The 23,894-nt window shown below is 38.1% G+C and overlaps 1 long non-coding RNA gene across 1 annotated transcript; it reads right to left on the reverse strand.

Moving 5' to 3' along the window:
• Positions 1 to 18,533: 18,533 nt before the first annotated feature.
• LOC140509048 (uncharacterized) lies at positions 18,534 to 20,088 on the reverse strand. The gene is made up of 3 exons (XR_011968548.1): positions 19,929 to 20,088; positions 19,487 to 19,648; positions 18,534 to 18,917 (listed from the first exon to the last, which is right to left on the reverse strand). It is a non-coding gene; the product is annotated as an uncharacterized lncRNA (long non-coding RNA).
• Between the last annotated feature and the right edge of the window lie 3,806 nt (positions 20,089 to 23,894).

Here is a 23,894-nt window from a genome sequence, read left to right on the forward strand (position 1 = left end):
CAATGAGCCTGAATCTCAAAGGGAATTTCCACAGCTGAAGGTTTTAGACTGGGAAGTGACTCCCCTGAGAAGAGGTGGGAGGGTAAGGGAAACCTGATTCCTGTTGGAAGTAGGGTCAAGGTCTTTGCTTCTAGTGGAGGTGGGAGGGAGGAGAAGCATGTACTTAAGTACTTGATTTTTATCAGAAGGGCCTGTGGTAGGGGCCTAGGAGGGGCTCTGGGTCTTATTCTGGTTTCAAAGACCTTCTTGAGTTGGAATTCACTGGGCTTGGCGGGGGAGGGTAACTGTTGACCTTACTGAGTAATGAGAGGCCAGTACTTCTGGGGAGGGGATAGTAGAGCTTCTGAGAACTGGGGATATCAGTGGAGGCCAGACTTAGGATTGGTGGAGAGTAACCTTGGTAGGCTAAAGCCCTCTGCTCATCCTCATCCACTGCATAGTTGTTAGAGGTCAAATATTAGGTGATAGAGTCTAAGTGAATCCATCTTTGGACCAGGGACTGATAGGGCTGGGCTCAATTTTCCAAGATACAAGGTTTCTATATTCTATCCTCCCACCTTTCTCTGTTCCATTTAATTCCCATTCTAAGATCCTCTGTTAAAAAAAAAAGCACAGGATGATATAGGGGATCACAATGTCTGGGGTCAGCTGGATGAAGCTCAGGGAATAGGATTTAACAGATGGGAAATTTTAGAAAGTAGATGTTATGGAGAGCCTAACAGGAAATAAGGGCATCATCTATTCCATTTATCTTTTCTGAACCCCAGTTTTTTTATCTGTAAAATGGAAAAATAATATTCTACCTGCTTTACAGGGTTGTGAGGAAAGTCAAATCCATAGACTTTATTGTATGAAGCTGGAGACACAAAGAAAGGAAAAAACAGTCCCTGTCTTCAAGGGGCTTATAGTCTAAGGGGGGTGACAACATTCAAACAGTCATGTACAAGCAAGACAAATGCGGGATAAACTGGAGCTAATCTCAGAGGGAGGGCACTAACCTTAACGGGGATAGAGAAAGACGTTTTTACAAAATGTGGGAGTTTAGCTCCGACCTGAAGGAAGTCAGGGAATCCAGGCAACAAAGATGAGGAGGGACAGCATTGTAAAACAGCAAGGATCCAATGTCACTGGATCATAGAATATGTGGAGGGTAATAAAGTGTAAGAAGACTGGGAAGGAAAGGACCAATTTCTGAAAATCTTTCAAAGCCAAACAGGATTTTATATTTAATCCTGCAAATAATAGGGAACCAGGGAGTTAATTTACTAAATGGGGTTGGGGTGACAGCACACGTGTGCTTTAGAAAGATCACTTATAGCTGAGTAGAGGATGGACTGTGGTGATGAGATTCTTTTGGTTGGAAGACAAACCAGAAAGTCATTTCGGTATTCCAGGTGTGGGGTGATAAGGGATGGCACCAGGGTGGTAGCAGCATCAGAGTAGAGAAGGAGGCATATTCAAAAGATTTTCAGAGGTTAAATGGACAGGACTTGGCAACTGATTGATTAGGGGCAGGGAGATGAGAGAGAGAAGGAAGCTGAAAATCTTTACAGACTTCAAAGAGCTATCTAAATGTATCTGTTGTTTCTGAAGTATCTTTTCATCTTTATGAGGACACAAGGGACCCAAAAGTTCCACTGAATGAAGCAATTTTGCAAGGCAGGGAAGCTGATTGTGATCTGGGAAAGGAGTACATGAGATAGAATCAGGGTACATGATATTTTTATGCTGGTTTCTCAAATCATCTGCCTATTTCTCCTCCCTCCCCTTATTGGCTGCTTCTAAGTATTAGCAGGTTTCTTGGACTTTCTGATTACCATATAGGCACAGGTGTTTAGAAAATTGCCCCAACCACTTTGAGGAACTAGGAGAGCACGGAGCAGTAAGTTTGGAAAGATGGCTAGAAGCAGGTCATGACTCCGTGAACACAAATTTTTTCTTTCCATTTTCATTATGTTCAAGAATAAGCATGGTCCAAGAATGTTTACATATTATAACAGAATAAATACAAAAGCAGATAGAAGCTAGCTCTCTTTTATTGTTAAGCTGAACATCAAAGACATTTTTGGAAATATTCCATTACTTACTATTTTTTTTTTTTGGAAAATATTTTTTATGTTAGGTAATAGGTTTTTATTTTAAGTGAATTAATAAGTAACATTTTAAAATTTATCAATGTTAATTTCTAATACTATAAATATCAATAGATTTGAGCTATATCAACAAGATCTCTTTGAGGTCTTCAATAACTTTTAAAAGTGTAAAAAGGCATACCTTGTAAATTGTCAAAGATGACAAAATATGGGAACAGTCAGTGTTGGAGGGGCTGTGGGAAGATAGATATGCTAGTGTACTATTGATAGAGCTATGAATCAGTACAGTCATTTTGGAAAGTAATTTTAAATAATGTAAACAAAGGACAAAAATATCCAGACATTTTGACAGAGATTCCATTATTAGGTTTATATCCCCAAAAGATTATTGATGAACCTAAAATCCCTATATACACCAAAATATTTATAATAGCACTTGTTGTGACAGCAAGGAATTGGAAACAAAGTAGATATTCATCATTTGGCGTGGGTGGCTAAAAAAATCATGATACATGAATGTAATGGAATACTGTTATTGTTGAGTCATTTCAGTTGTGTCCAATTCTTTGTGACCCCATTTGGGATTTTCTTGGCAAAGAAAAGGGGATTTCCATTTCCAGTTCATTTTACAGATGAGGAAACTGAGATAAAAAGGGTTAAGTGACTTGCCCAGGGTCATACAGCTAGTAAATGTCTGAGGCTATATTTGAACTCAGGAAGATGAGTCTTCCTGACCATAAACCTGGCACTCCATCCACTGGGGCACTTAGCTGTGCTGTAAGAAATGACAAAAGTGGTGAATACAGAAAAGCATAGGAAGATAAAGAGTAAAATAAGCAGAGCCAAGAAAACAATATGTACAACGACTACAAGAAAGTAAAAATAAAGAACAACTAAAAAATTAAGTGTGAGTTACAAAATCATAATGAATAAGCTTGGCTTTAAAGAAGAGTTGTAAGATACACCCACCCCCCTCCCTGAGATATGTTGTCTATTGTCTGTACACTGCAGTATTGTATTCCCTCCTTGAATGATTAAAATAGTGACTCCCTACTTTTCTGTAGCCTTAAGGAAGGTGACACATGACACAACTTATTTACATTGCCGAGACTGACAACTGCCTTCACTGTCGTGCCTTGGACTTCACATTAGGGTACACAGGTCATATACAATAAGATGGGCTTTTTTGGAATGCCTTAAAGAATTTAAATAACAGTTAATGGTGGTGGTGGAGAGGCAGAAGGGTGAAGAACATTTTACTGTGGTTGGTGGGTGCCCAGGAGGTAGGTTATGTCCCTGACCCTTTTAAAATCATTACTCTTATCTTCAAAAAGGCCCAGTGAAGGGCTTTTTAGGCATCTTAGGCTGACCTGTTATTTTATTTGATGGAATTCCAGTTAGAAGGATACTCTTGACATTCCTTGTTGGGGGGAGGGAGAAGGGAGACAAAAAGCTGTGGTAATCCCTGTTTTGTTCCCTGGTATAGGAGGTAGAAGCAAATAAAGAGCCCATCATCTTCCATCGGTTTTTGATGAAAAGCAATAACCTATTTTTGGCATCTCTGCAGAACTGTACTAAGCTGGGCCTTTTCCGGTAGATGTTAGCTTTCTGGGGAAACAAATTTTTCATGAAATTGACCCATGGGAACACCGTCCTTGGCCCAGGGTTTACTTTATTATTCCTAAGCTTCACTGATCTTAAAATGCTGATTCTCAAGGTATTGAGTCAGTTGATTTTTTGGTCATTGAGTTGGCTAGGCTTTTAGGATTCAGAGATCTGCAACTTGACCTTAATTATCCATCTACCTTCTTCTACGGCTGGCACTACCCTTTAGTGGCTTCTTTTCTTCTTACATTTCTACTTATACACCATCAATCAACAAGCATTTGTATCAACAAGCATCATTTAACTGTAGAAATATGAAGAAAAACCAAAAACAGTCAATGCTATTAAGAAGCTTATATTCTAACTGATGAGACAACATATTTAGATCACAACAAATAAGACAAATACAGAACAGATGGAAAGAAATCTTTTAAAAATATATTTTTATTGATTTCACTATTTCCCAATTACATGCAAAATTTTTAACACTCTTTTTGTTCCAAATTTTGAGTTCTAAATTTTCTTCCTCTTTCCCACCTCTCCTCCACCCCTTGAGAAGGCAAGCAATATGATATTGACTATACATATGAAGTCATACAAAACATATTTTTATATTAACCATGTAGTAAAAGAAAACACACACACACAATCCAGAAAAGTAAAGAAATTTAAAAATGTGCTTCAATATTCACTCAGAGTTTATCAGTTCTTTTTCTGGAAGTAGACAGTGTTGTTCAGCATTGGAATTGTTATGCATCGCTGTTTTGATCAGAGTAGCTAAACCTTTCATGGTAGATCATTATAATGGTATTACTATTATTATGTACAGCATTCTGGTTCTGCTTACTGTACTTTGCATTAGTTCATATAAATCTTGATGGAAGATAGTCTTAAAAAGAGATGGCAATAGCATCTGGGGAGAATGGAAAAGGCCTCCAAAGAGGAGGAAGTGCTTGAGCTCAATATTAAAGAAAGTCAGCAATTCTAATTCTAGGGGATAGTCTCATAGGAAAAGAGAATATAAATACAGAAATAATATACAAGCTTAGAGAAGCAGTAGGGAGTACTAAGTAGAGAACTGGCATCCGAGTCAAGAAGACTTGGGTTCAAGTCTTGTTTTGGAAATGTACTGGTTGTGTGACCCTAAATGAGCAACCACTCAGGTCCCCAGGCCACTCTCTAATATTAAAAATTGCAAAGGAGGGAGTAATTTGCATATGTAGAAGAAGTCCCTCTTTGGGAACTTTTAACATAGTTAAAATAATAGATTGGTCATAAAAAGCAAAATATAAGATAAAGGTAACCAGAAGTTTAGGTGAAAAGTTATTTGTAGTGGTTTCCAAGTATACTACCTTATTTAACTTTATTTAGCTAGAGTGACCAGACTGATTCTCTTTGTCCCCTACTCCCTCAAGCACCTGCCTTCAGGGTTACCCTGAATGAGAATCTCCTTCATGTCAAGTTTTAGCTTTTGCATGATAATATTTATTGAATTGATCAAAGAATAGGAAGAATACTCTCTAAGGTGAGAATTAGCTATATTAAAAGAATCAGCATCGATTCAGAATATCTCTTTTGTAATAGCTATGATGAAGGGGATCAGATAGTCAATTGGCCATCAGAATGTTACTTTAAGACCTAATTACCTTCAAATTGGACTACATTTATCCTAAACAGTTTTTTAGAGTCTTCTGGCTGGGCAAATTGACTTTCTCTTTAGAAGAAAGTAATAGCCTAGCCTTCTTTTTGTTTCTGATATGTCAATGAGGCAATGGGAATAGAATCCAATTCAGTTTTCAATTCAATAAACATTTATTAAAGGTGTTGAGCCAAGATGGTGGAGAAAAGGCAGGGACTGACCTGAGCTGTCCTCCAAACACCTCTAAACAACTTTAAATAATGCCCCCAAACAAATTCTGGAGTGGCAGAACCCACAGAAGGATGGGGTGAAACAAATTTTCAGCCCAAGACACCTTAGAAGCTTGCTAGGAAAGTTCTATTGCACCAGGGTTATAGTGGAGCACAGTCCAGTGCAGGTTGAGTTAGCTTAGACCAAGTCCCAGCAAAGCAGGAGTAGACCTTGGGAATACCTGAATTAGTAGGGGTAGCAGCTGCTTCCAGAGTTCTCAGAGCACAGATGGTAAGAAGGTCAAACCACTGGTTAGAAGGAGATTACAGGGGTCTCTTTGCTGGCAGTGGAGACAGGACTCTGTTGCTTTGCCCATACTTGGATCCAAGTCACAGTCCTGGGAGGTAGTCCCAGGATGAAGAGGAGCACCAGCACACCAGAGATTGTAACCACCTTGGAAGAACTAAAAACTTACAGACCCCCTAGAAGTATCTCTGGAAAAAGCTGCAGAAAACCCCTGAAACTTGAGACAGTGCTCCTTCCACCCTGAAGCAGAATCCAACTTTATCAAAGAGCTAAAAGTTAAGAAATAGGCTGGAAAAATGTTTGTTCTGCAAATGACAGAAGCATTCTGACTATAGAAAATTACTATGTTGACAAAAGATCAACACACATTCAGAAGACAATGAAATTTCTACATCCAAAGCCTCAAAAAAAAAAAAAATGAATTTATCTCAGGTCATGGAAGAGTTTAAAAAGGATTTTAAAAATCAAGTAAGAGAGGTAAAGGAAAAATTGGGGAGAGAAAAGAGAGTAATGGAAAATATTATGAAAAAAGAGTCAATAGCTTGGTCAAGGAGGCACAAAAAAATACCAAAGAAAATAACACCTTAAAACATAATAGACCAAATGGTAAAAGAGGTACAAAAATTCAATGAAGAGATGAACAGAATTAGTCAAATGGAAAAAGATATATAAAAATTCACTGAAGAGAAGAATTCCTTAAAAAGCAGAATTAGCCAAATGGAAAAAGAGGTACAAAAGTTCACTGAAGAAAATAATTCCTTAAAAATTAAAATTGAGCAAGTGGAAGCTAATGACTTTATGAGACATCAAGAAACAACAAACAAAGCCAAACAACTGAAAAATAGAAGACAATGTGAAATATCTTACTGGGAAAAAACTGACTTGGAAAATAGATCCAGGAGAGATCGTTTAAAAATTGTCAGATTACCTGAAAGCCATGATCAAAAAAAAGAGCCTAGATATTCTGGCATTTAAAAAAGTTTGGAGACATAATTTCTAGGTAATTTAATCATTTTATTATTAAGGCCAGCATGTTTATTAATAAAAGAATGATTATTTGGTAGCTCTTAGACCAAAGGCAATAATGGAGGCTGGGTTCACAGTTTATATGCCCTTTGAAGAGTAGGTTATCCTTAGTGTGGCAGTCAACCCTGATTGGCTAACAATTAATGAGAAGTGGACTTTACAAATTGAAGTGGACTTACTCCAATGAAGGGCTGTGAGTGATATCATGTCATCCTTGGACAGAAAGACTATCTCTATACCCAGACCATTCCCAGTCTTGGGCAATTTAGGCAAAAGGGTCTATCTCCACCCAAACTTGACTGAATGGAATTCCATGGATAGTCAATGAAATAGAGGACTTTCAAGTATTCCATTAAAAGACCAGAGTTGAACAGAAAATTTGACTTTCAAATAAAAGACTCAAGAGAAATATAAAAAGGTAAACAGAAAAGGGAAATCATTAGGGATTTAATATGGTTAAACTGTTTACATTCTCACATGGGAAGATTTTACCTGTAATTAATAAGAACTTTCTCATTATTTGGGCAGTTAGAAGTAGTATACTGTTATCCCTTTGATATAGAGGGGGCTAGAAGTATGGCACCTCTATGATCTGGAATATCCATGTAAAATTTTTTGCCCTCTCTTCAAACCATAAAAGAGATCTGAATTTTTCTTTTTCTTTTATGGGGTGTTTATAGAAACTTCTTATAAAATTTGGGTTAGGTATGTGGTCATAGGTTCTGTGTGCATGTGTGTTGTTTGTGGCTTCTGCAAAACTCTCCCCCTCCAAATTCCTATTTAATTTCTTATGCTAACCTGTGATATATCAAAACCAAGATAGGGAAAGTCACAATATGGAAGGGATAACTATATAGACAGAGAGTACAGGTGAGGCAGCTAGGTGATGGCAGTGGATAGGGCACCAGTGCAGGAGTCAGGAGGACCTGAGTTCAAATCTCACCTCAGACACTTGACACTCACTAGCTGTGTGACCTTGGGCAAGTCACTTAACCCCAATTACCTCATCCTGGGTCATCTCCAGCCATCCTGATGAATATCTGGTCACTGGATTCAGATCACTCTGGAGGAGAAGTGAGGCTGGTGACCTGCATAGCCCTCCCTCACTCAAAACAAAGTCAAGTGCAAGTCATGTCATCATTTCTCTGATGGCATGGTCTTCTTCAGCAATGAAGGATGAACACACACAGGTATGAGTTGCATATGATGGGATGGTATCTAAAAAAATAAAATTAAGGGATGAGAAAGAAGAATGCATTGTTAGAAAGTTAAAGGCAGAAGTAGAATAAAGTAAATTATCTCACATAAAAGAGGCAAGAAAGAGCTTTTAAAGGGGAGGGGAAGATGGGAGTAGGATGGGGAATGCTTGGACCTTACTCTGATTAGAATTGTCTCAAAGAGGGAAAAACAAACACACTCAGTTAGGTATAGAAATCAATCTTATACTACAGGAAAGCAGGAGGGGAAGGGGATAAGAGAAGGGGGGAGCTGTTAGAAGGAAGAGTAGACTGGGGGAGGTGATAGAAGCAAAACAATTTTGAGGAGGGACAGAATGAAAGGAGAGAGAGAATAGAATAAATGTGGAAAATAGGATAGAGGGAAATACATTTAGGAATCCTAACTGTGAAAAAATTTTTGAAGCAAGTTTCTCTGATAAAGTCCTCAGTATACAGAACTGAATCAAATTTATAAAAATCAGAGTCATTCCCCAATTGAGAAATGATCAAAAGTTATGAAGTAAATTTTCAGATGAAGTAATCAAATCTATAGCCATATGAAAAAGTGCTCTAAATCAGTGTTGATTGGAGAAATGTTCATCGAAACAATTCTTAGGTACTACCTCAGAATGAGGTTAACTAATAGGACAGAAAAGGAAAATGACAAATATTAGAGGGTATGTAGGAAAACTGAGACACTAATGCACTATTGGCAGAGTTGTAAACTAATTCAACCATTATGTAGGGCGATTTGGAACTATGCCCAAAGGGCTGTAAAACCATCCACAACCCAGCAATTCCACTATTTTGTCTGTATCCCCAAAGACATAAAAAACCAAAAGGAAAAGAATCTATATGTACAAAAATATTTATAGCAGCTCTTTTTGTTTTGGTAAAGAATTGGGAATTGAGAGGAGTGACTGAATGAATTGTGGTATGTGATTGTTATGTAATACTATTGTGCTATTAGAAATTATGAGCAGGATGCTCTCAGAAAAGCTTAGAAAGATTTACATGAACTGATGGAAAGTGAAATGAGTAGAACCAGAACACTGTACATAGTAACAGCAATATTGTAAGATGATCAACTGTGATTGGCTTGACTATTCTTAGTAATACAATGATCCAACAGAACTCTAGTGCTATCTACCCATCCCCAGAGAAAGAACTATGGAGTCTGAATATAGATCAAAGAATCCTTTTGAAATTTTCTTTATTTTTCTTGAGTTTGTTTTTGTTTTAAGATTTCTTTTATAACATGACTAATATGGAAATATGTTTTGTGTGACTACACGTGTATAACCTGTATCAAATTGCTTGCCTTCTCATTGGGGGGTGGACATGGGGAAGGAGAGAATTTGGAACTCAAAATTTAAAAAATGAATGTTAAAAATTGTTTTTACGTGTAATTTGGGAAAAAACAAAATACTGAACAAGAAAAAAAATAAAGATTTATGAAGTTCCTACTCTGTGCCAGATACTGTGCTAAGTGTTATAGATACAAATAAACTCCTTGTCCTCAAGGAGCTTACAATCTAATGGGGAAGACAGTTCTAAAAAATAAACTGAATGGGGAATAGGAACCAATGGGTGTCCACATGATGTTCTGTGTAGATAAAATTGCACAGCAGAACTGCTGATTGATGGAAAGTTACCCAGAAAGTTCAGATCCCCACCCTCTATAAAGGAAGGTTGGATAATTTTCATGACATTAGGCCCTAAATACTATAAGCTTATACTTTATGTTCTTTTGGTGGAAGAGAAACCATTAAAATGGCCCAGACTTTTTCAATTTCCTCTCAGATCTGTTCTCAATTCAATCATTGCTTCCCCTGCACCTCCCCCTCCCCAAACTTAAAGAAGTAGATCCACTTTTAGTAGTAACCCATTACTCCTACCCCTCCTCCATTCCTGCTCATAGTCTCACTTCTACCCATGCCAAGGCTACCCCCCCCCCCCACTAAAACAAGCAAACAAAATCTTTCCTGATATAAAAAGAGATTAAACATTAAAGTCATTATAATAAAATCAACAAGCATTTATCAAGTGCCTACTGTATCCTAGGAAGTGTTCTACTATAGGTACTAGACAAAGACAAACTGAAACAATCCCTGCCCTCAGGAAGTTTACATTCTACTTGGGAGTATATGACATTCAAATTGATAAAACTTGTTTAAGAAAAACTAAGGATGGAGAGAGTAGGCTCCTTCTATTCAGATGTAAGAGCTGGGGGGGAAGGTAGAGTGATAGTCCACTAGTCAATCAGTCATTTAATAAGTCACCCTAGCTCACATAATCTTATCAATTGAATATACTTCTAATGAATCAGACAGTGAAAGGTATTAAACTAATGTATTACCTGGAATACCCTTTGGAATTTCTATATAATATCAAGCTAGTTCAGAATCCAGGAAATTCAAGAGTATTCAAGAGCAATTTGAATCAAACTCCTTGGAAGGAATCACTTGTAGCAGGAAAGGGAGACTCTACCTCTCTCCACCCATTTGACTGGAGGAGAATCTTATTCATCTTCTGAAGGAGAGAGGATTTGGACTTTTTTTTTGGAACCCTAATAGTTAAGACAGCAGTGGTTGGTGGCAAATGTCTGTATATGGAGCTCGGAACAAATAATACTGAGGAAAGAAAGCTTCAAGACTCTACCAGGACTACATCAGAAACTACAGTATACCCAAGAAGCATATCATTAGTAATTCAAGAAAGCAAGAATAGACTTAGAGTCATTCTGGCGCACATGTCAATACAAGCATCACAGATGCTCAGATTCTTTAAGAGTCTACCGACTATGGTAGATCTTCAATAAACTTTGTTTTCCTTTGGCTGAAAAAAAAAGAAAGGGAGAATAGTATCTTTTAGGAATTGATCTAATGTACTTTAAGCTTGAGCCTACTTTCCCCTGCATTCTGTTATGTATCGGATCACGTTCTCAGTTTGGTGGGATGTTTGTACCAACTATTCTAACTATACCACCTTAGTAAATATCAATTTCTAAAAGCTAATTAATTTGGCTGGCTAATTGATGTCAATTGATAAGCTTTGGGAGAAGCATGTTGCAAGGGAGCTCAGGAGCAGTAGTACCAGAAAACCAATTCTCCTAGACCCTCAAAGTCCCATGGAGTCCAAAAGAGAAGTTGCCCTCTTTGAGACCCAGTTTGTGAGTACAAGTGGAAATTGGGAAGGTAGTCCCAGAGGATAATATGTACTAAGATGGTGCATCATTTCTAATTGATCCTATTTAGAATGAATTGATTTTGTCCTGTAACTACCTAAGTCATGGTTCTTTGTCTCTGAACTTAGTGTAGAAATTCAGCAGGTGTGTAATGAGTTAAATTTAGAAATCTAGTTCCTTTGGTAATCACTGTTCTATTTTTGCTTTTCAGGATGTAGGAAATACCAAGGAGTCTGGTGTAGTATTTTTACATCACAGAGCTGTCCTTCAAGAATGTCTGGTTTATTATCCAAAGAAGACAGGATCACTCTATCTAATCTTGCAGGTAGTCTCAAACAATGAACATTTCTTAGTCAGAAGAAAGAAGGAAGGGAGCTGTTTCTAACCCCTCATTCCCAATTTCCAAGGAATCGTATTGTCTCAGCTTCGAAACCAATTATATTGATTTGGCTATTCATGATGTTGAACTCTTGTAACCAATTACAACTTGTTTCCTGCTTATGAAGTTTTATTCATTGTTCTATACTTCCCCAAAATTATTTAAGGGAACTGTCCCCCCTCATTTGGAGTCTCAGTTTTGCTGAGGAAGCTGAAATCTGATTTATTGATAAATTTCTGTTTTATTAATAAGTTGATCATGCTCAGAACTTTGTGCTTCATTTTACCTTAATTTTAACTATTACAATGGCATTAGAATGATGATATGGGTGGTGATATTCCACTGGATGGACCAGTTCTCTTCAGGAAGGTCATAACACAGACATTATTGGAGCTCTGGGGTGGCTAAGAATAGAGAAGATATTGTCTTGTCCCAAAATCCCCAAGGCAGAGTCGAATCAAAGGAATTATCTGAAGAATTTGGAAAGGTGTTATCGAATGCAACCATCAGAGGGGCTACCTGGCCCCGACCCTATCATTAGAGAAGGTTCAAACTAGCTGGAGCCAATCCTGCAGTTTGTCTGTAAACTCCCCATTGATGCACCTGGAGACTACTGTTCTGACAAGATGTCACCATTCTCCAAGCTTCCCTAGTCTTCTCTATGAACTTTCAGCTATTTGCAAAACAACTTATGTAACAGCTTGTTGAGGTTGTGCCTTCCATGAGAATCCCTGTCCCTGTTGAAGTGTATTTAAACCCTGCCCCTTTTGCCTGTCCCAGGCACTTCAGTACTGTGGTGCTGCATGGTGTCAAGAATTGCAAGTCCTTTGCCTCCGTTAAAGACCCTTGTTGTTGCTACTTTGGTTCTCTATTTCAGGTTGAGTTGACTGCCAAGAAGGCACACAACTCAAGTCAAGTCAAGTCAACAAGCATTTTTAATGCTTATTATTCACAGTGCCAAGCACTGTGAATACAAAAAGAAAGATAGTCCTCCTTGCCTCAAGGATCTTATGTTCTAATGGAAAAGACAGTACATAAAGGAAGCTAAAAGATTGGAGCTAGGAGACAGTACCTGATGCGGGGAATATAATAAAGTCAAGAGTAGTGCAGACTAGTGGAAATGAAGAGATAGATGGCTTGGGCTCCCTCCTGAAGGATAGGTTCTTGGAAGACCCTTTTACCTTCCAATCAGAGGGAGGGGCCCAAGGAGCAGAGGGTACTTTGGGGATGTAAGTCCCAAGGGTGAAGTGATTTTTAGAATGAAGAGTTTTCTGGGCCACCATGGAGAAGTTCAGAAGAGTGTAGCCTGATGGGAAACCAAATGTCTCAATACAAAATATCCCCATATGTAATTTGTTTTGTCCCCTAACTCTTATCAGATGTCACTGGAGACCCATCCCCCTTATGGAAAGACCAACTGAGGCATAGGTCAGGAATATTTTCCTAATTTTTTCATTGTAGGTCAATATCACAGAAGGGAATGGAGTGTGAGAAGCCTGTCTTCCAGATTCAGGTCCATAGGCCATTCTGCTCTTTAATTCATCTATAGTGAGGAGAATGCTATGAGAACATTGCTTATCTCCCTTGTGGAAAGGTTGAGGCAGTTCATTCTCTGTTAATATTCCAGGGGAGGGTTCAGATGGATGGAAATGCGACTTCCCCCATAAATAATAACTTACGTTTATAGAGAATTTTAAGGTTTGTAAAGCAGTTTTTCACATCTTTTTTTTGAGGTAGGTAATGTAAATATCATCATTCCTATTTTACAGATGAGGAAACTGAGGCTTTAAAAGAGTAAGTCATTTGCTCCTGGTTGTTCAGGGAAGTCTAAAACTTAGGCTGTCAAGAGTAGAAATTTAAATTACAGGAATAAGTGAAATATTTCTGAAAATACTTAAAGCAGGAAATTTATGAATCTGGAGACTCCACCATGAATATAGATTCTGTCCTCTCAGTAAACTCTACTTTTACAAAACACAGGCATTCAAAATACCACGGCATCAGAGTTTATCAGACACAACAAAAATAGAAGTGGAAAATGTTAAGGCTCCTGGACAAAATCCCAACTTTCCCCTAAATCTCATAAACATTTTACGACACCCATAGATCATGGGCATGATTAAAGAAAAGTGTCTCAAGATCCCACCCCTAAATGTTAGAACTAGATATATTAAAAAGAAACTGAGGAAGCATGGGGGAAAGGGAATGATTTTTCCTATTGCCTTACCAACAAATGAGATTTGTAATACCGTCAGTCCCTTTCCACTCCAGAATTACCTTATATGTGCTGATCTCTACCATCTATATCTCTAGGACCTGAGAAAATGGGGAACACTTCTCTTGGCTCCTTCTCCTATGGACCTTTTCACTGGCAGATACTGGCCTTGACAACAAATGATAATCAGTGGCTACCAGGTCCTGATGAAATGTAATCTCCAAATTCATAGGACATTTATAGCTATAAGGAACCTTAGAGGGTATCAAGTCCAACTCTTTCCTTTCATAGTTGAGAAAACTGAGATAAACAGAGGTTAAGTGACTTGCTCATAAATGTCTGAGGCAAGATTTGAATTCAGGTATTCCCGATTCCAAGCTCAGCTTTCAATCCACTGTACCACACAACTGTACAAACTCTAAGTCTTAGCCTGATTACAGTGACTCCTCTTTTCCTATTACATGGTCTTCTTTACATTATTAATATGTTCTCCCTTGGACTCTGGGGAATGGGAAAATGGTGAAAGTGACAAGCCAGGAGAAAGGGGAGATGGGTAAGATATGTGCAAGTGAGAGGAAGAAAGAAGAGTCATTTAGACTGGCTTTTTCCTTTCCATTCTCTTCCATATGCCTTAAATAGCCATCGTCCATAATTTTGGTGTTATTATGTATCGGTCTCTTTATGACAGATTTACAGCAGCCATGGTGCCAGTGTTTGCTGAAATAAGTGTCTCCTTGAGATACAATGGCTCCTTTGCCTGGAACCATCAAGGTGTGAAGATGGACAAATTGCTTCTGCCCAGTCTTACTCTGCTGCACCATTCAAGTGAGTGAATTAAGGGATGGCTGTTCTCTGCTTCCCTTTGGAACTTAGCCATGAGACATCAGGCCAGTGGAAACATAGAGGTCAGCGTTCCCTCTTATCTCTCAGGTCTCTTCCCCTGGAAATTCTTGAACTTCCCTTCAAACTCTGATCAGAATTCGTTGGGGTCTGAGACAAATCCTCTAGTCTCCTCTGGGCTTCTGTCCTCCCATACCTTTAATCCTTTATTTAATAAAGAATAATCAAATAGCTGAGACTACTACATGGAAAGCCTTGTGCCAGACATTGAAGGGGATTCAGAGGTGAATTAGCCACAGCCCTTATTCCACAATGTGCCTATAGTCTAGTAAGGGAGATAAAAATGATGGACAAATACTTACTATCATCATGTGCTGGGTATCTAAGAGGAGCTGTGTTAAACTCAGGTCAGCTGCAACATTTGGCCACACTTTCCAGTGTGGGGGAAGGGATTAAAATGTCATTGGAAAAAGTTTCACAAAATAAATAAAAATACAACATGGATAATGCTAATTTGTAGTTTTCTAAGTCAATATGTGGTCTTCAGGGATCCCTTTCTATTTGAGTTTGACATTACTACCTTCGAGAATGAGCTTTATGGAGAACTGTGGTATTCTGTAAGAAGACAATTTGGAAATCAGTGAAGGCTGTGGCCTTTTCCAAAGCCTACCTTAAATCGAGGGCAATAATCATGAAGGAAGAACTATTGACTGTCCTGAGGTTTTCGCTGCATCTGAATGGTTTGTTTTCACTTTTGGTTCTGCCCTAGGTGACTGGGACATCTTTCTAATTGGAGGCTGGGATCCAGATGTGTAGTATCTCAAGGAGATTGGAGGAGATGGAGGGAATTCTAGAGGCTGACATAGTAGAAAGAGTATTGTGGTCTCTTGCAACATCCAGTCCATTTTGTGAGGTTTTGTTCCAGGATTGGAAAGCTTGTTAAAGTTTCTACAATGGAGCAAGTGATTTCAATGCTGCAACCATCTGAGGTCTTGCTACCCTTGACTGTGAACTGCAGTCTTTTGGCTATTTTTTCCTTAGAACAATGGTGCAGGTTTATCTATAGAGGCCCTGGGAAGCTTGGTTTGGGTAAAGATGGGGGCTTTCAGTGGGTATTGCTGTCATTTTGTCCCTGATAATGGGTCTGTTGCAGATGAGAATTCCTTTCCAAAGGAAGAGTTCTTTCCAAGGACAAAGTGAGTGGACTCCATCACACTAGCTCTTGAGGAGATCCTATGACTGAGCCTCTAGACTGGAGCCTCTCTGTTCCTGTCTTTCTCACTCCCTAGAGAACATCCAGGGATAGGGCAGTCTTATTGCTGGGCTCATATAGTTATTAGATATAGGGATGTAGATAGCCAGGTTAATAAAGATAACCTTGCCTCTCTTCCTTTTCCCACTTGTTGCAAGGGAGACCAAAAGAGTCTTTGGGTTGAGAAATTAGGGGATTCCAGACTCGGAGTCTTTGGCAGCTGGTTGGAAGAGTGGTTTCTAAATTGATATGACTGGGTAGAAGTTTGGAAATTAAGAAGAAAGGTGCAAAGAATTTCCAACCCAAAGTCAGAGGGAGCTCTTTTAAAGAGAACAGGACTTAAGTGACCAGTATATTGAGGTTAAAAGGTAGATTTCAGTCTGAAAATTTTGATCTTAGCTGTATCTTCCTACCTAGACTGTGGAATATCATCCTGGAGAAGAAATGCCTACTTTATCCAAGGCTCAGAGAAACACATAGACTTTTTACAGATTCTGTCTGACATATGGGATAAAGCTCTTAAGTATTAGTTGTTTCTAGTACAAAGACTAGGGGTGCCAGGATTTTGTGTCGTTTTTTTTCTAAAAGAGCTGCTGTAGCAAAAAACCTTTGTCCTTTAAGCTAAAAGAGTAGGGACAGCATCCCTTCTTTTGTAGAGAAGATTTATACCCTTAATTGAGGTACTCCAGTTGAAGCTTGAAGTAGGAAGTAGATAAAAGTTTCACTCCTTTGTGCTCAGGGAAGCCATACTTGGTAGTGACTACAGAACCAGTGGAGTATCGTCAAGTAGAGCTTACATGACATTGCCATGGCCACAGTTATGGTCGAGACTTAGATACAACAGAGATTGAATGCCTGGTGAGATCAGTGGGGAGTGGGCCCAGGAGGAACAGCCCAATAATATTAACAGAAAGTATCAACAGCCTTGTATGAGTAGCTCCTCTGCCTTTGTACGCTGAGCACATATGTACACTGCTGTGTATGTCTTCATCACCTTAGCCCTGAGACTATGTGTGTATGTGTATACTACTCTGACATTTCCACTGTGTGCTCACTCATTCAGAATACGCTCCTGCTTTATGAAGAATATAATTTATCTTCACTTTTCTTACTCTGCTATTTTATTAAATTCCTTTGAACTAATTATATCCTTTGGATGAATAGAAAAGTAAGTACATTGGTGGTGGTTCATGAACAATGATTTTGAATAGATGTGAATCTACAGAGTACCTTATAAATGTAGTAGCTTTGTCTTGGGGACATTTGACAAGAACGACTCCAAAGTCTTTTTTGGCAAGAAAATTGACAATGTGGAAAGTGGTAAGAAGAGGGCAGCCAGATTGGTGAAGGATCTCACTTCCATGCCATATTAGGATGAAGAAACTGGAGAAAAAAATGCTCAGAGAGCACAAGATAACTATTTCCAAATATTTAAATGAGGGAAAATTGTAAAAAGATAAATTTAGTCTTGTTATTAGAAAATACTCTGTTCAAAAGTAGAATTGGTTACGTTAAGAAGTCAGACTGAATGACAAGTTGACTACTTATTGAGTATGTTGTATTGGGGAATTCTTTTTTTTGGTAAGGCTTGGTCTCAGTTACTGGAAGTTTCCTTCTAAGGCTGCAATTCTGATGCTGCAAGGGGAAATGAAGGGTTTAGACTAGATTACCTCTATGATCTTTTTTACTTCATACATTTTATGACTTATGGCTGGCGTATGGTGGAGGCAATTCTAATGGCTTGTGAGAGCCAGTTGTTAAATGTTCAGTTTGAGCCTTTACAGCTCAGAAATTTGCAATCACTATGAAATTAGGGATTGATTCATTGTTTTGCAGACTTCTAGGCTAATTTTAGTATCATCAGCAGCCTCATGGTTGCTATATTCCCTTTTATAACACCTGTACATAGTACCCAACCCTGTGGCGTAGAATTGTCTGCGAATGCATCTTATACCTTCAATATTTGTAAGCCTACATCCCATCTCCATGCTATACTGACTGCCTCCCAGACTGCCATGCAGCTTATATCTGATTAGTGTATTGGGCTTCTTGAAAGAACAGTATATTATTATCATCCTGGGTATACTGCCTCCTGGACAGTAGCCTGGACTGTTAGTTATCCATTCCTATTCCTAACTCTGCAAAATCCTATCCATGAAGAATCAGTGGTATTGGTGGGGGGTAGGTACTAGTCAACAAATTAGAATGACATACTAATAATGCTCCAGAGGAAAATTTCAGGGGATATAATAACAAAGAGCTTTCTCTTCTAGTAGTTTGTTTTAGATTTTCTTAGAGTCTTATCTTCTGTCCTGTTCTACAGATTAGTCAAGGCCTTATAATCTAATGGATCACATAGAGGAAGTGAACAAGCAGTCACAGCCTGGAGTTATGCTTTCCCTTGTAAGAGGCCTTCACCCAGATTTGCTTGGTAGCCCCTCTATCTTTTCATGCCAGCAGGCCCCTACTTGGCCCCTGGGGAATCCTGATTATCCTTAGCATTCCTGGCCTAAGCTTAGGCATGAATGAAAATGATTTTTTACCTTTATTCAACTGAAACAAGGTAGTCTTAAAGAACATTTTACTTGGAAATTAAGGGATAGGGTAACATGAACAAGGTGCAGAAATTTCACACAGTCAGGTTTCAGAGTGGTACCAGTGCTCTTTCCTTTAGCATCATCTGTGTAATTCTGACCTCTAATGATTCATGGGCTCAGGGGGAAACAGGAGTCTATGTGGTGGGGAAAGTTGGGGATAGGTGTGTATATATGATGGTGGAACAGGGAGATGGATCAAGGAGCACCCCCACTTCTACTGAATAAATGAAAGTTTTTTGTTGCAAAAAGGGTTTCCGCAGCAGATGATCAGCTCATACATCAAAGCACTTTTGATTACAGGGCGTCTGCAATCTTTAGAACATCCCAGTTTAGCATAAGAATAGGTCCATCCTAGGAAGAGAGAAGTATTCACCTTTGAAGACCGCCCCCCCCCTCCGCCCCCCAGTCCTATGCCATAACCCGGGTAAGGCAAATTCAATTCTGTTACATGGCTCCTTACGCTTGAAGCCTACAGATATAGATAGAAATGATCCCAGTTGTATCTTGTTTTAATGTCTTCTCTCCTCCCTCTCTATTCAACTGTTTTTACCAGGGATAGGAAGTCTAGATTCCCATGGTCCCTATTAGTGTGGCTCAATGGAAAGATCAGTGGGCTTGGATGCAGAAGACTTGGATTCAGCCCCTTGCTCTGTCACAGAATAATTTTTTGAGCTTCAGTTTCCTTACCTATAAAATTAGGATGATAATACCTACTTTCCAGGATTGTGGTGAGAAGTCCCAAAATGCTATATACAGGCAAGCTGTTATAATCATTCTCATCCTCAGGTGAGAACTTTCCCACCCCCAGAAGAGTCAAAGGCCTGGGGAGCTAACTCAGACATGGGAACCTCCCACCCCACGGGGAAACAATTCTGGTTAGGGGGTCAGGGGCAGTAGAGGCTATGCATTGGTTTTCTCACCATTTCCAGAGAACATATAGAATAATTGACTTCTGCATCCTCTCTCTGACTCTGCAGAACAGGTGCCCTCACCCTTCAGACAGATGCCTTTACTATACATTGCGCAGACAGAACAGTGGAGTTCTTTCTTTTCCCAAAAGTGTAAGAACTCCGCATCTCCATCTTAAAAGGTAACATAGAATGTGCTACATTATCTCCTTCAGACCCCCAGCCCCATAAAATCCCACTTTTTTGTTGATTTCAGTCTACTAATGGGATAATGCCCTGGTTAGAACTGGGGGAAGTAGCCTAATGTCCTCCCAGGGGAACGGAAGGGACCTGAGGAAAAAGGTAGAGTATTTTCTGTTTTGCACCCTCTCATCTGATATTATGGAGCTGGACTTGGAGAAGATATGGGAGAGACCCCAGGGCAGTGCTCCCTACCCATTTTCCTGGAACTCACCCCCTAAGAAGCAGAGAAGAAAGAGACCCAGCAGGAACAGCTTGATCATCTTATGCCCTGTCAGATTTCTGGTAGGTGAGCCAATGCAGTTCATTGATACAGTGACTAGAGCGTGAGGCAGACTATCTGAGCATTGACTGCTACTGACCTACCTCCCAGGGGTTCTTGCTGGGGCTGGAGTAGGAAACACAATCTAAGTCCTTGCTGGCTGGCTGTTCTTTGTGCTGCCCTCTGACGTATCCACCTGACATCTTATCTTGCTGTCTCTTGGGGGTACCTAACTCTCCTAAGGTAGATGATAATGGACAAAATCAGTTAAATCCATTAACTATTTAATGATCCTTTCCTATATGCTCAGCACTGTGCTAAATTCTATAAAAGGTATAGACAAGGGTATTAGCCTTTAAAAAACTTCCCTTCTAGCTAGGGAGACAGCACATGGCATTCCACAGGTGATATAGGGATTTATAAAATCATGTGGTCCTAGAGTCCTCAAAAATAGCTGTAAAGGCCTTTAGAAATCATCTTGTCTAGTCCATTGATTTTATAGAGGAGAAAACCAAATTGAGAGATATCTGTGTGACTTGGCTAATATATCTTGTTAGTGGCAGAGTTAGGACAAAAGCCAGGTTTCCCAATGCATTTTTCATCACCATAATGTCTCCACAGGAAAAACACTCTAGGGACAAGTAGAATTTATGGGGGACATGTTGGGGGGAAGGGACTTGGGCTAGAACTTGAAGAATTGTGGGAATATCAATAGGTAGAGACAAGATTGCGAGCATTCTACACAGGAGTACCAGGCTCTGCTTGGGATTTTAGAGAAGCTGAGTGTCTTACTCTTCACTATTGTGGAGATGAGCTTGTGGCAGGTCAAGGAGTGTGGTCTTAGGTTAATGGAGCTGGAAGACAGGTCTCCTGGGTTCCTCTTCTGGTTCCATTTCAGACTTCCTGTAGTTTAGCTGGAGAAATCCTGTATGTCTCATGTATTAGTTCTTCCAAAGTGACAAAGGAGCTCCAACACTGGGGATGTTTGGGGAAAAAGAGAGGAGATGACCTATGGGCTGTTCCCTACAGATATCCTTGATTTCTCTTGGAATCTTCTCAACTGATTCAATTATTTTTTCTTCATATCCCCAAAACATTAGCATGCTGATCATTTCAAAAGCACTCCAACAATGACTTTTGCCATTTTTAGTCATTTTTTTCCTCCATTTTGCAAAATGTGAGATGAAACCACAGAGTTTTTTGATTTATGTTTCTCTTACTATAAAGTGATTTAGAGCATTCTTTCATACGATTGTGAATACAAATCTTTTGAGAACTCTTTGTTCACATTCATTGACCACTTATCCACTGGAGGAATGGCTATGAATCTGATAAAGACTATTGCAAGCATGTAGTAAGTGTTTAAATGTCTCAGATATCAAAGCCTTATCTAAGAGCTTTGATATAAAGAATTGTTTTCCTTTTGACCATTTCCCTTCTTATCTTAATTTGTCTATGCAGAAACTTTTTAGTCTAAAGTAACCAATATTATCTACTTGGTCTTTTGAAATTATCTTTATCTTCTGTTTGGTTAAAAATATGTCTGCTACCCTTATCTGTGAAAGGTATGTAATCTGTTTCTCTTCTCATTTTTGATAGTATGGTTTTTGATAGTAAAGTTGTATAACCATTTAGAATATATTGTGGAATATGGTGTAAAGTGTTGGTTTAAATCCAATTTGTTAGATAGCTTTCCACTTTTCCCAGCTGTTATTAATCAAATAAAGTTTTTTCCCTGGGTAATTTATATTTTCCATTCTATCAAACACTGGATTATTGAGTTCCATTGCTTATAATTCTCTTTTATCTAGTTTGCTGCATTGCTCTATCTCTATTATTTATTAAATATCAGAAGGTTTTGATGACTGCTGCTTAACAAAATAGTTTGAGTTCTTGACGTGTTATTCCTGCTTCATCAGTACTTCTTTTGATAATTTTCTTTGAAATTCTAGATATTTTGTTTATTCCAAATAAATTTTGTTATTGTTTTTATCAAGTTCTTCAAAGTATCCCATTGGTAGCTTGATTGGTGTGATATTAAAAATATGAATTAAATTTATAAATAAATATTGTCATTTTTATTATATAGATATGGTCTAGCTATGAGCACTGACTATTTCTCCAGTCATTTAAATTGTTCTTTATTTCCTTAAGGAATACTTTGTAATTGAATCAGTGCAAGTATTTTGCCTACCTTGGTGGTTGATTTCTAGATATTTTGTGTATTTTGTAGTTATTTGGAATAGGATTTCCTTTTTCTATTTTTGCTTCTTGTGTTTTGTTATTATTATATAGAAATACTATTGATTTGTGAGGGTTTGTTTTGTAGCCTCTAACTTTGCTGAGACTACTAATTCTCTCAATTAGTATCTTTGCTTTGTCCCTAGGATTCCCTGTTCTGTAGGATTTTGTAAGTATACCAACATATCAACAAATAGGGATAGTTTTATTTCCATTTATTTATTCATTCATTCATCTATCTATCTAATCTATCTTTCTATCTATCATCTATCTATCTATCTATCTATCTATCTATCTATCTATCTATCTATCTATCTAATCTATCTTTCTATCTATCATCTATCTATCTGTCTGTCTATCTATCTATCTATCTATCTATCTATCTATCTATCTATCTATCTATCTATCTATCTATTTCCATCTTTATGCCTTTAATTTTTTTGTCTTGTCTTAACTGCTGTTGCTAGCATTTCCAGAACTGTATCAAATGATAGTGGGCAGAGTGAGCATCCTTGCTTTACCCCTGCGTTTATTGGAAAAAGTTCTACTGTGTTCTCATTGTATACGATACTTGCTTTTAGCTTTAGGTACATCTTTTACAGATGCACACACACACACACACACACACACACACACACACACACACAGTCCTTCTATGCCTATACTTTAGGATTTTATTTTTTAGCTTAAAAGAATACTATGTTTTGCCAAAGGCTTTTTCTTGCATTTATTGAGATGATCATTTAGTTTTGGATATTTTGATTTTTAACATGATTAATCATTTAGATTGTTTTTCTGATGTTGAATGGCCTTGTAACCCTGATATAAATCCCACCTGGTCATGATGAATGATTTCTTGGATAAGTCCCTGTGGTCTGTTTGACAGGATTTTGTTTAAAATTTTTGAGTGCTTATTCATTAATGATTTTGGCTTATAATTTTCCTTCTGTTTTATCTTTCAATGGTTTAGGTATTAGAATTATCTCAGAAAAAGATACTATTAGGATACTTTCTTAATTTTTGAGAATAATTAGTGAAATATGGGTACTAATTTCCTTTAAAAGTTTGATAGAATCCTGTCAGAACCAGAAGGTTTCTTTTTATTGTTCGTTTACAGCTACATCTATTTACATTCCTGAGATTAGGTAATATAAGATCTCTATCTAGTCTTCTGATAGTTTGAATATTTTATATTTTTGAAGATATTCCCCTATTTGTTTTTGTCTTCTTAGTTTTGTTAGCATATAACTGTGCAAAATATGTTATGATTATTCTTTTTATTTCTTCTGGCATTATTGTGATTTCACCTTGCTCATTTGATATTTTGTTGATTTGATTTTCTACTCTTTTAAAAATCAGATTGGCTTGATAAAGGTTTTCTCTTTGAAGAATCAACTTTTAGTTTTATTTATAATTTCTGTTTTTTTGTTTTCAATTTATCTATTTTCCTCCCTAATTTTTAATGCCTCCTTTTTTGTGCTTGTTTTGGATTTATTTATTTATTTGTTGGGCTCCCACTTTTAAAAATGCAAATTCAGTTCATTAATCCTCTTTTTTCTCTATTTGGTTAATGCATGTTTATACTGATATGATTCCACTTCTCCATCTTCTTCCTCTCTGCCTCAACTGTTTTGGCTGCATCCCAGAAAGTTTGGTATTCTCTTTCTCTTTCTTTTT

The sequence above is a fragment of the Notamacropus eugenii genome, chromosome 5 (assembly GCF_028372415.1).
Source record: "Notamacropus eugenii isolate mMacEug1 chromosome 5, mMacEug1.pri_v2, whole genome shotgun sequence".
Taxonomy (NCBI): domain Eukaryota; kingdom Metazoa; phylum Chordata; class Mammalia; order Diprotodontia; family Macropodidae; genus Notamacropus; species Notamacropus eugenii.